At 38.6% G+C, this 13928-nt stretch overlaps 1 protein-coding gene across 3 annotated transcripts in view; it reads right to left on the reverse strand.

Annotated features, from left to right (window-relative positions):
- Nucleotides 1-13615, reverse strand: part of XIAP (X-linked inhibitor of apoptosis) — a 44273-nt gene extending 30658 nt beyond the window's left edge. Inside the window, exons 1-2 of one of the 3 annotated variants that reach the window (XM_079123397.1) lie at nt 13477-13615; nt 13099-13225 (exon numbers count right to left, since the gene is read on the reverse strand). The gene's annotated coding sequence lies outside the window, so the exon portion shown is untranslated. Of the gene's footprint in view, nt 1-13098; nt 13448-13476 lie in introns of those variants that run through there. The other 2 variants (XM_079123399.1, XM_079123398.1) reach the window with 2 other exon arrangements.
- Nucleotides 13616-13928: the final 313 nt, after the last annotated feature.

Genomic DNA, 13928 nt, shown 5'->3' on the forward strand with positions numbered 1-13928 from the left:
AAGAATTCATAGCACCTGTAAGTTATGTTAGTATAAGAGCTTTTAAAACTCTGAGCCAATGACCTAGAATAGGCATGAGAACAAAAATATTGCAACCTTCACAGGGATTGAACCCAGGGGCACTTAACCACTGAGCCACATTCCCAGCCCTTTTTTAAATATATTTTATTTTGAGACAAGGTCTCACTATGTTACTTAGGGCCTCACTAAATTGCTGAGGCTACCTCTGAACTTCCAATCCTCCTGCCTCAGCCTCCCAAATTGCTGGGATTACAAGCATGTACTACTGCATCCAGCTAGTATAACAAGTTTAAAACAAAGAGGCCTTTACTACTGAAATTATGTGCTTTTTGATTGGAAAATGTGAGAGTACAACACATTTTCATAATTATGTGAGAAGACTAAGTCTTTTCTGTTTGAAGCAGTTACATATTGTTTTTTTCCCCCAGGTACTGAGGAATGAACCCAGGGATATTCTTCAACTGAAACATATCCCCAGCCCTTTTCATTGTTTTTTGAAATTCTGAGAAAGGATCTCACTATGTTGCCCAGACTGGCCTTGAACTTGTGGTCCTCTAGCCTGTGTCTCAAGAGTAACTGGGATTAACACCCAGTTTGAAGTGGTTACATTTTTAACCTGTTTCACATAGCCCAGTTTATTTTTCCTGTAACTACATTCTCTAAATTCTAATGTGAAAAAGTATGATTATATCTCTTTTGGTACTGATAACATCGATTCTTCTGTTCACAATCTTTTTATTTATAAACGTAGTTCTTCCATTGCTAATAGTACAAATCACTCTTAAGTGCATTTATTCTAACTTCTAAGAAATAGAAACAATTGGCTGCTTTTAAGCAGTGGCTTTTAATGTTATTAAGCACTGAAGCTATGTTCCTGAATTATGAAATCCTGTCATAGTTGTTCACATTGGTGTTTGTCTACCCTAAAGCTTATATGTTTATAAACTATTTCCAAACAGGTAAAATTTGTTTTAAAAAGCAGTTAACGGGGCTCGGGTTGTGTCTCAGTGGTAGTGTGTTGCCTAGCATGTGTGAGGCACTGGGTTTGGTCCTCAGCACCACAGAAAAAATAAATAAAATAAGGGTCCATTGACAATTAAGAAAATTTTTTTTTTTTTTTTAAAAAAAGCTGTTAAGAGCCAGTTGTGGTGGCACATGCCTGTAACCCAGCTACTTGAGAGGCTGAAGCAAGAGGCTCCCAAGTTTGAGGTCATCCTGGGAAATGGTGAGACCCTACCTCAAAATAAAATACAAAGGGCAAAAGGGCTGGGAATGTAGTTTAGTTGGTAGAGTGTTCCTGGGTTCAATTCCTAGTACCAAACAAACAAATCATTAATTTCACTGCTTCTGGTAATGTAAGAGGCTCTCTCCTTTAATTTTTGTCCTTATTCCCAATCTTACTAGAAAGCATTCCCTTTGTTTTGTGTGTCTATATGTATGCTGGTGTGCTATATTAATCTTTTAACCTACAGTATTCCGGTAGTGTGAATACTTTGGACACAAGGTCAAGGCTAATGTTGCCAACTTATGGAGATCCTGTCTCAAAACAAAATAAAAAGTACAGAGATATAACTCAGTGGTAAATTGCCCCCCGGTTAAATCCTCATTAAAAAAAAAGCAAAAAAACGAAACAACAATAATGAAGAAACATGGTATGGTGGCTCACACCTGTAATTTCAGCAACTCAGAAGGCTGAGGCAGGAAGATCTCAATTCAAGGCCAGCCTCAGCAACATAGCCAGACCCTATCTCAAAATTAAAAAAGAAAAAAAAAAAAAAAAAAAAGGTTGGAGATGTAACTCAGCTGTAAAGTATACGTGGGTTCTATCCTCAGGAAGAAAACAAACAAACAAAAAACTCTCTATTTTGAAGGACATTTTCTCTATATGGTAAAAATATATTAAGAAATAGTCTTACATGTAAAAAATGAAACAGATTTGATTAAATGAATTTTAAAAATCCCGCTAATTTTAAAGCAAGACAAAAACAAACTCCCATGCAGAGAAAGATTTAATATTAGAACACTACTCAGAAATGTATTTAAGCATTAAGCTTCCTAATAAAAATCTTCATTACTTGAAATGAAGATGAAAATAGGAAGATGGGCAAGATGGTGTGCACTTATAGTACCAGCTACTCTGGAGGCTGAGGCAGGAGCATCACTTAAGCCCAGAAATTTGAGACCAGTCTGGGCGACACAGTAAGACCCTGTCTCAAAAAATAAAATGGTTTAAGAGGGTTGGGGTGGGGGTATGGCTCAGTGATAGAGCACTTGCATATGTGAGGCTGAGTTTGATAATCAGCACTGAAAAAAATTTAAGTAAAAGATATTTGTGAGTCAATTGCTACTGTCTTAAGCAACTTTTTAAAAAGCAATCTAGGGCAGGGGTATATAGCTCAGAGGTAGAATGCTTGTCTTGCATGCAGGAGCCCTGGATTCAATCCCCAGTACCACACAAAAGAAGTCTATTCTACACTATCATGAATTTCAGTTATCTTACCCTCTTATAAAAAAATTAAGAACTAGTAGTTTTCAGAAATATACCAGATACTGAAGATGGCAATTTTTCCCCCAGCGGTAGGGATCAAAATCCAGGGCCTAGTCAGGTGTGGTGGCACTTTCCTGTAATCCCAAATTCAAGGACAGCCTCAGCAACTTAGTAAGACCCTGTCTCAAAATAAAAAAAAATAAAGGTTGTGAACACAGCTCAGTGGAACAGCACCCCTGGGTTCAATCTCCAGTACAGGAAAAAAAAAATGACAGGAGTTATGTAAGAAACATAATCTTACTAGTTTCCATTCCATTACTATTATGCTGACTGAAATACATTATGTAATTAAAGGCATCTGTTTAAAACTCAGAAAACATGTATTTAAAAAATCTCATCTATGACATCTTTGCTGATTCTTCCTCTCGAAACTCCAGTAGAATGACTACTCTTTGTACCCTTATATAACCTCTACATAGTTTTCTGATTACCCAAGTTATATGAGAACAAGATTTTATCATTTCTGCATATCCATATGTTTGCATATATGTAAATATGTATGTGTGTATCTTCATTACACTGAAGATTCCCTATGGCAAGGGCTATATCTTATTACATTTGTATTCCCAATGCCTATAGCAATGTATGAAACACAACAGCACTTAATAAATAACAAATATTGAGTCACTTCTATGAGGTCACTGTTAATCCCACATCCCACCTACCACCTCCCCTGGACTCTTGAGACTCCTGTGGATACTAAACGTTGTATGCTACTGTTCCTAGGAGATGTTATCAAGTTAGTCTTTTTTTTGTTTTGTTTTGGTACCAGGACTGAACCCAAGGCCACTCCACCACTGAGCCACATCCCCGGACCTTTTTTGTATTTTACTTAGAGACACGGTCTCACTAAGTTGCTTAGGGCCTCACTAGGTTGCTGAGGCTGGCTTTGAAGTTGCAATCCTCCTGCCTCAGTCTCCCAAGCTGTGCCATCCCACCCAGCAGGAAATGTGATCAAAAAATAAGAAATATGTGTAGACAATAATTCTTTTAGCGATAAAAACCTATAATAAAGTCATATTTCAAAAATATTACAGTAGTCAACCATGTATGTTAGTGTGCAACTGTAGTCCTAGCTACTTGGGAGACTTTGGCAGGAGGATCACTTGAGCCCAGGAGTTCATGGCCCACCTGAGAAACCTGTCTCAAAAAAAACAACAAAAAAAACCCAAAATACAGTATGCATAAAATTTTTCATAGTAACATAAAAAATTTGTATATCTTAATCAAAAATCATCATAACTTAAATTTATCTTGACATTCTTTTTGCTCATTAATGCAGAAAAAAATGCAAATTTTTGTCCTCAGTCTCATTTCTTCCCTGTGGAAGATCCAGGGTAGAGACACTTGAGAAATAAGCAGTATTCTCCCTGACCCAATGAAGGTTAATCCCTTTTATAATGATCTTAAAGTATTAGTCATGGACAGTTCCCTGTTAGAAATAGCATTTTGATCTACAAAGTACACACTGTTTCCCAGTACCACCACCAAAAAAAGTACTTTGTTTCAGTATCTGGGAAATCTGTCTATGGAAATAAATCATAATATAAAAGTTGGATTTTAAAAAAAGATATGCCCTGTTTCTCAGGGCATACATATCATTTTAAAAATTCAGCTTTGGGGGCTGGGGGTGTAGCTCAGTGTTAGAGCATTTGCTTAGTAAGTGTGAGATTCTAGGTTCAATCCCCAGGAAAGTCAAGATAAAGGGGGGGGTGCTTTTAGATGATACATTTACATGAAAGAAACCTTTTAGGCAAATTATTAACTAATACAAAGGATATTTCCTTTTAACTTTGGTCAACAAAATATTTTTAAGGTTAATTACATTTAGTCAAATAAAAAGCTATTTCCCACTCTCACCACAAAAAAGGTAACAATTTGAGATAGTGGACATATTAATTTGCTCTGCAGTAATCATTTCATTATGTATATGGAAACATTAAGTTGCATACATCAAACACACACACACAATACATAAATTAAAAATAGCTGGGGGTACAGCTCAGTGGTAGAGAGCCCTTGCCTACCATGAGTTCAGTTCCATTACTTGGTGGGGTAGGACTGTAAGCTTGAGGCCCACCTTGGCAATTTAGTGACTCTGTCTCAAAAAGTAAAAAAATACATAAAAAGGGGATGTACCTCCGTTGTACAGTGCCCCAGGTTCAATCCCCAGCACCACATATATGCATACACACAAAAGTAAATGAATACATGCGTGTAAAAACAAAAGCATTCTTTCTTTAAAATTAAGCACTAAACACTGGTGGCACATGCCTGGAATCCCAGTCACTCTGGAGGCTGAGGCAGGAGGATCACAAGTTCAAGGCCAGCTCTGGCAACTTGGTGAGACCCTGTCTTAAAATTTAAAAAAAAAAAATTGTAAAGAAGGACTGGGGGTATAGCTCAATGGTAGGGTTCCCCTGGGTTCAATCCCCAGTACCACAAATAAATAAATAAGCACTAGATCCATTAATATAACTGAATGGCATTAACCAGCACTTAGCCCACAAGCTCAGTAACATAAAGGGATCAATACTGCAGCATACAATATATGCTTGATCATTAAACATACTTCTGCAAGCACCTGAAAGGGCACACTGAGAACCAACAAAGGGAATATTAATTACATAGCTCACACTTAATTTACAAAATCATAACTCTTCAAATTTGTTCTGATTTCCTTCGATCTTTGCCAACTTATATATAATTACCTCCACAGAAGCAGTTTCCTCAGGACGGACACAAAGTAAGTTATTCCCTTATCTTCAAAAATTCTGGGATCATGTTCCCCAAAAGAATGTTTTCATGAATAATACACAGGTTTCTGGCTCAAGAATTCACTACTGATTACTATTATACCCTATTCCATTTAATTGAAAACTGTTCAGAACTTAAGACAATTTACAAAGAACATTAATCAATAGTCCTTGATTCAAAAACAAACCATCTAACAGTGAAAACGGTGGAACCACACAACTTATGCTCATTCAGAGCCCAGTTCAAAACCATCGTTAAAATCAGAGCAAGTAGAAAAAAAATCTCAAGGTTATTAACCCAATCTTTAATACAATCAACGGTTGTACATTTTAAGAAGGAGGGGAGAGTCTACAGCCATACCACCCTGAACGCGCCCAATCTCGTCTGATCTTGGAAGGGGGGGGGGGAGAATCCTACAACCCAGACTTTCAATACTTTAGAATATATCCTTCAAGAAACTTTGCTTCGGGGCTGGGGAGATAGCTCAGTTGGTATAGTGCTTGCCTCACAAGCACAAGGCCCTGGGTTCGATCCCCAGTACTCAAAAAAAAAAAAAAAAAAAAAAAAAAAAAAGAAACTTGGCTTCGGAGGCTGAGGCAGGAAGCAGGAAGATCACAAGTTCAATGCCAGTCTCAGCAATTTAGTGAGGCCTTAAGCAACTAAGTGAGGCTCTTTCTCAAAGTAAAAAAAATAAAAAGGGGCTGGGGATGTGGCTCAATAATTAAGTGCCACTGGGTTCAATCCCTGGTACCAAAAAAAAAAAAAAAAAAGAAACAAACAAAAACTTCTTTATATGTTCCTGCACATGCCTTTTTAAATTATTTATTTATTTAGGTACTGGGGACTGAACCCAGGGGTACTTTACCAATACAGCCCTTTTTAATTTTTTTGAGACAGGCTCTCACTAAGTTGCTGAAACTGGCCTCAAGCTTGCATTCCTCCTGTCTTAGCCTCCCTAGTCACTGGGATTATATGCAGGCGCCATGGAACCCATCTGATGCTAGTAATAGTCTTAAACAGAAGCATGCAGCAAGGCCCTAAGAAACTTAGTGAGACACTGTCTCATAATAGTAAATAAGAAGGGCTGGGGGCTGTGATTGTAGCTCAGTGGCAGAGCATTTGCCTAGCATGTGTGAGGCACAGGGTTTGATTCTGAGCACTGCATATAAATAAAATAAAGGTCCATTTACAACTAAGAAAAATATTTTTAAAAAAAGGGGCTGGGGTTGTATCTCAGGGGTTAAGTGCCTCTGGAATCAATCTCAGGTACTAAAAGAAGCACCAGAATGAATGCATTTACAAATCTACAAAAAAAGATAAAAACCTTGATAGAAAATAGGAAGATTTATAAATGTGAAATATTTATAGTCAGCAAACATACATAAAAATATTAAATCTCATTAGTGATCAAAGAAATGAATATTTTAAAAGATACCATTTTTATTCTATTTGACTATTCACTACCAACAACAAATATCACAAAGGAAGGTAAGTGACAACAGGCACTTTTCCCTGATGGATGGGATGTAACTCAGTGGTAGAGTGCTAGTCTAGCATGCATGAGGCCCTGCATGTTTGGTCCCCAACACCCAACAATCACTGGAAAAAAAAAAAAAAAAAAAAAAAAAAAGAAAGCAGTATATCTTTTCTAGAGGTAATCTGGCAATATATTCTTTTTTTTTTTTTTGGATTTTTTTATGGATTGAACCTAGGGCCTTGTGTGTACTAGGCAAGGGCTCTACCACATCCCAGCCCTAATTTTCTAAATTTTAACCAGAATATACATTAGATTTTAATCAAAGGAAATAAGCAGCACAGTGGCACATGCCTTGGGAGGCTGAGGCAGGAGGATTGTGAGTTTAAAGCCAGTCTCAACAACTTAGCAAGGCCCTAAGGAACTCGGTGATGCCCTAAGCAACTCAGTGAGACCCTGTCTCTAAATAAAAATATATAAAAGATCTGGGGATGTAGCTAAATAGTTAAGAGCCCCTGGGCTCATCCCTGGTCCAAAAAGAAAAAGAAAGAAAGCAGCAAGCTGGGCATAATGATGCACGCTTGTAATTTCAATGACTCAGGAGGTTCAAGCAGAAGGATCACAAGTTTGAGGCCAGCCTCAGCAGTTCTGCAAGATCCTGTTTCAAAAAAATAAAAAGGTTGGGGATATGGCTCAGTGGTAAATGCCCCTGGTTTCAAGCCTCAATACAAAAAAAAAAAAAAAGGAATAAAGAAAAAGCAGCAGCAGCTGGACTCTTCATTAGTAAGGGGCACCTTGCACACAACCATGCCTATCAGACTGGGGGTGTCATTTGGCTATTTGCCATGTTACAATGCTTCCTTTGTCTATGAATACATTAACCTAGTAAACTGCATATTAGGGCCTGGTACTGCAAGGTTTTGGCTTTCAATTGACAAAAGATAATTTTCATAAATTATAGTAAGGAGAAGGAAGGATATGTTCTTTGGTTCTTATCTTTTTGTCTATCATGAGAATTTCTCCCAGCTTGCTTCTTAGATAACTACCTCTGAGCAACTCAAATGAGAGGAGAAACTGTAAATTGAGTAGGACACTGTTGATCATCAAGTTTTAAAATAGGAGGGATTAGGTGAAGTTCCAGATTTCTGTTGAAAAAATGTTTCTGAGTGATGGCTACCTCAGGAGTTCTGAACTGTTCATTTAATGCCTTGTAAATATAACAAATGTGGGGCCTTCAAGAACAAGAGAGTCTCCCCCACCTTTGGCCAAAAACTTCCCTAAAACAATTCTTAGAAAAGGGGCAGGTTTTCATACTGAAAAGTAAAACCATTATATTTCATAGACACAAGCAAAATTTTTTCACAATAATGGACTATGTGCTGAACAGGACAGCAGAAATCACTCTTTTTATAGATTTAAAGAAACTAAGGCATAAGGAAGTTTAAGATTTGACTAAGGCAATAGAGCTGATTACTGGCACAGAACTGGAACTTACTCTGGTCTTTGATACATGACTAGATAACTTATTCTGACAGACTGATTAGGATACAGTACATATAAGAGATGGTTCCACAAATGCAATGCTGAGGTTCTTTTAATGGATGACTTGGTAACTGGGTAATATCTACCCTACATAACTCTCAGAATGAAAGAATTTTTTTTTTCTTTTCAGTACTGGGAATTGAACGCAGGGCTTTGCTCATGCTGGGCAAGCATGCTACCACTGAGCTATACCTCTAGCCCTTTTTATTTTGAGACAGGGTCTAAGTTGCCAAGGCTGGCTTCAAACTTGAGATCCTCCTGCCTCTGTCTCCCAAATAGCTGAAATTTTCCAAAGACTGTGCCCAGTTGAAACAATTCTTTTTTTTTTAAATTGATGAATAGTAATTATACAGAAGAGTAGGTTTCACTGTGGCATATATATACATGTACAAAACATCAGTTGATCAATTTCATTCCTAGTACCTCTGCTTGTCCTCCCTCTCTTTCCTCTGACCCTCTTCCCCTATCCTACCAGTTTCACTTATATTAAAACAAGTTATTGATAAGAGCCTACATCTTTTCTTTTTCCATATTAAAAATATTTAGCTCTATCTGAATGCCATTCTGCTGTCTATACTTGAACAGTCAGATTTGTTTTCTGCCTGGGCGGAATTTTAAAATGAACAAAGTAAACTGTACCACAAATAAGAGACTACAAACCAAATTAAAACAGAACATATTTAATGTTCATGAGTACTAAACACTATGCACAAACTAATTTTCATTTTCCTTGATCCCACATTATAGCTAAATATCCTGCTACATGCAAATATTTTTTTCTAATCCACTAATCATGCTAAAAATTTCCAAAATTTTAAGTATGGGTTTGGATGATTATACAGCCCCTCTGCATTTTTACCATGTTACCTTTGATAATAACTAAAATTTGTAATATGCTTTACTTTTGTTTTGTGATAGTGGGGATTAAACCCAGGGCCTCACCCACGTGAAGTAAGTGCCACTGAGCTACATTCCCAGCCCTTTTTATTTTATTTTGAGACAGGGTCTCACCAAATTGCCTAGGCAGGCCCCAAACTTCTAACTCTTCTGCCTCAGCCTCCAGAGTTGCTGAGATTATAGACACCCAGCTCAACAGGCCAGCTTTTAACATAGTACTTCTGTATCTATGTATCACCTGTATCTTTAACAAATTAAAATTTAACTACGTAGCATATGAATTCTAGTTATTTTTATTTTTTGGTTGTCCTCGGGACTGAACTTAGGGCCTCATCTATGCTAGGCAAGCACTCTACCACTGAGTCACATCCCCTACTACATGAAATTCATAAACAAACCACAAATTACTGAGTTTTGTATCTCCACCTTTTTTGAGCATGTGACACTGGGGACTGAATCCAGGGTGCCACACTCCTGAGCTACATTCTCACACCTTTCTTATTTTTTATTATGAAACAGGGTCTTACTATATTGCCAAGGCTGGGCTCCAACTTGCAGTCCTCCTGCCTCAGCCTTCCAAGTAGCTGGGATTACAGGCATCAGCCCCCATGCGAGGCCTCCACCTTGTTCTTAATTTTTTGACCCTTTAAGATATTTACTGCAAATAGATTTGATATTGTTAAGAGACTTTTTGTGGGGGAGACAGGGTCTTATTTTGTTGCCCAGGCTGATCTCAAACTTCTGGGCTCAAGTGATCCTCTTGCATTAGCCTCCTGAGTAGTAGCTGTGACTGATATAGGCATGTGCCATCATACTTGGTTCATATAAAAATTTTTATTTCAGAAAAATAAAACCTGAGATAATAAGTTTAAAAATAGATTTTGAATCTTTGAAATTGAGTACATTAAATGTTATTTTACAGGTGGGACAGAGAATAACATGTAGGATAAATAAAAACTATTTTGAAAGTTTTTTTGGACAGGAAATGTTCACTACAGAATGGTGAATGGGAGAAAAAGAATCAAAACAGTCTTTATACAGTATGATCCTAATTATTTATCCTATTCCAAAGTTCATAAAGTTTCTATAACAATGCATTTCTTTTATTACTTAAAATATTCAAATACCCTTTATATGTTTTGAATTCAGTAGAATAAACATATCAAACAAGGTGTGAAATAAAAAAAAGAAACATGAAAGTGCTAAGAAGCAATTCTATGGCTAACTGAAAACAGTCAAGAAAAAAACCCAGGTCCTGTGGCATTTAATTCAAGGTACTTTCTACTATATATTTGTTCAATATAATATAAATTTATTTTTATTTTACCAATTCTGTTTCTGTCCCCTCAAATCTACTCACACAATGACCTTAAAAAGTGCTAACAGATTACATTTTATAATACCATTACCAGATTACCCCACAGAGATAAAATTTAAGAATCGACAGCTGATGATAATCTCCCAGCCTCACGATAACAAGGACATCTATTTTACCATATTCCTCTTGGAAACTTTACCAGAAAGCACAATGGCCAAAACATAATAGGTGCTTTGTAAATTTTATTTTATAAATGATAGCTTCCCTGCCCCCATCCCTAGCTACCAGAGTTAAATATTAGACTAAACAAAAACAGCAAAATCTCATTATTTTACATTTGGGGTATCCAAGCATTTAATATAGAGTATTTTAGTTTTACAACGAAATGTCAGGGAAACATTTACATTAATAAAAATATTTCAGGCTCTATACAAATGAACTGGTACATTAATTACAATAATTCTTGCCCATTGAAATTGGCCTAACCTTTAGTCCCCATTACTTTGTTAGCCTAGTTGGAATCATTGAATGAAGCAATAAAATTACAGGTGTAATAGAAGGGGCACTAGACTAGAACCGAGACCATAATCTAAGCTTCACTAATAATCAGATATTATTAATTATTCATTATTAACTTTGGGCAATTCACTTTTTTGTCTTTGAATCTTAATTAATACATTTGTAAAAGCAAGAAAACTGAACTCCTAATCACTGGGCATCTTTCCAGTGTTAACTTTTTTTTTTTTTTTTTTGGTGGTACTGGGGATCAAACCCAGGGCCTTTCACATACTAGGCAAGTGCTCTACCACTGAGCCACATCACAAGCCGCTAAATCATTTTAAAAATTAATTCTTATCCACAAAGATTCTATAATTCAGACTTCTTTCATTGTGTCAAATTTGACATACTGAATGTTAGTTTGCTACATTATGTAAAAAATTGGAAATTTAGCACATTTTTAAAAATACATAGACCATTAACATTATTTTTACCATGTTATATTAATAAGGAGCAATAAGAGAAAACCAAAGAAGAAACATGAGAATCCCATAATTGAGCCTGCTTTGTCAGCTGAGCTGACATAAACCATACTGGATTTTAGAGTACAAACCATTAATGTACTAATACATATAAATATATGTAAACATACACATACATACCAACCGCATATACTATGTTGATATGCACAGATGTGTGTTAACTTTAAAACGTTTTAAAGATATTTAAACATACATTAGGCCACATGTGAAGTGCAAAGTCTACCATTCTGTCTCTCTTCCATAAGTAGCCACTGTTAACATTTTTCCTGTTATCTTTGAAGCCATTATCTGAACAAGTAAAAGTACTTGTATGTGCCTATGTCTGTGTGTATAAATCATCTTAAATTTTCGGCTTCAAAAAAAATCTCCAGCATCAGCTTTACATGCATGTTAAATACATCGAAGGCAAAGAAGTCACTGTACAAAGTAGTATACTTTTCAGAACTGTTGACTTGAATACATTTTAATTTTTGTGCTTGGAGGCTATGTGAAGCAATTGCGCAGGAGTGGTGGCCAAGGAGCCAGACTACCCGGGTTCTAATTTAACTAGTCGGTTAGCCTAAGGCAAGTCATGAAATCCTGAGCCTTATTTTCTGTTTTGTAAAACAAAAGGGTTGGGCTAAGATCCTTTTCAACTCCAAAATGTTATAATCCTAAAATGGCCGTCTCTGACAGTGTTCTCTTGAACCGGCTGTAACAAATGTTATTAAGGGGGAAAAAAGGGAAGAAGAAATAAAGGAATACGATCGCAACCTCCAGTTTTACCAGAGTAAATTTCTGAGTTATTAACTATCAAGGTATAGTGGAGACAGAACTAGTGCCATAATTATATTTGACGGCAAATTAATAGATTATTAAAATCGAATAGGTTTTTAGAAAGCTTTGATGGACGTTTTCTTTTTTGGGAGGTGGAGAGGGTTATTGCTTAGTTTTGGCAATAACTACTCCCCTCCCTCAAAAAAAAAAAAAATTTAAGCGAATTGTGGAATTAAAATACTGAAAATGAAAGTCAAACTGACATTTTGTTTTACAGAATATGCAGGGAAGGCGACGAGGGCAGTAAAGGTTGGGAAGGATTAGGGGCTAATTTCCTCTTCCGGAAGCTCTTTGGCCTCTATTCTTTCTGTTTCGCAAGCCCTTGCCAGACACGCTCCACCCTGCTCCATACGTGCCAGACATCGGACGGGGAAGGGGGGGTCCCTTTGAGCAGGTTTTTAAAAAAGTTCTCAGACTCAATTTACCTCACAGGTCTAGGGTTCAAGGAGGCCGACTCCAGGGCCTGAAGTTACCCACCCACCTACCTAATGCCTTCCCTCAGCGGCCCTGGGAACCTGGACCAGAAGCCCAGTCGGGTTTCCCCCGCGGGCGGGCGGGCGCGGCCTTCCCGCCCTCCCTAGCAGCGCCGGGCCCGAAGGGAGGGGAAGGGTGGGGAAAGGGAGGGGAGGGGAGAAAAGGCAAAGGGGGGGAGGAGGAAGGGAAAGCCCGCACAAGCAGTACCCACCGCGCCAAGAGAGCCGGCCCCAACCGCCGGCGGCGATCAGCTCGGTCCCGGGGGGAGGGTCCCGGAGGAGGGGCGGCCCGAGCCCCAATCTGGAAATGCCAACTCCGCTCTGCAGCCGGGCCCCTGCCTAGAAGGAAACGGAAGTTCCTTCGTCTCTCTCACTGGCCTTCACCAGCTAGCCCGTCCCTCCGAGGAACCCCGAGTCGGGAAACCCGAAGTGTGTTCACATCAGGGCCTCAAAGAGGCCTCGGGCGCAGTCCGTCCTCTTTGGCCAGGCTCAGGCCACTGGGCCCTGACCGTCTCCTTCCCACCTTCCGGTGGGGAGGTCAGCCTTGCAAAGCTCCTCCTTCTTCCCCCCTCCGCCATTTTCGAACTTACCCTTCGGGCCCGGGCGTCCCTCGACTAGCTCCGCGCCCGCTCGGGGCGCCGCCAAGGTCCCTCCACTTCCCGGAGCCGGAAGGGGGCAGCCAGAAAAAACCAAGTCCTCTTCACCCCCCACTCCACCCCCCCCCCCCCCAAGCTGGAAGCCAGAACCTGACCAAGCGTGCGCACATGCGCAGTGAGCACCTCGCAGTCCCCGCCCCCAGCTCTCCCGTTTCCTCTTTTAGCCTCGAGGATTTTTTTTCACATGCCTTATTACCTGCTGGACCCTGGGGTTGAAGAATAAAGAAAGAAAAGGGTGGAAAAGAAGATGAAGAGATCGAACACATTCAGTTCTTACTGTAGACCAGGCACTGTGCTAGGCATATAGCATGTTATTGTAATTTTAACAACCCCTGTAAGGTAAGCATCTCTTATTAAACCCACTTTACAGAGGAAACTGAGGCCCA

Source organism: Sciurus vulgaris (assembly GCF_902686455.1).
Source record: "Sciurus vulgaris genome assembly, chromosome: X".
NCBI lineage: Eukaryota > Metazoa > Chordata > Mammalia > Rodentia > Sciuridae > Sciurus > Sciurus vulgaris.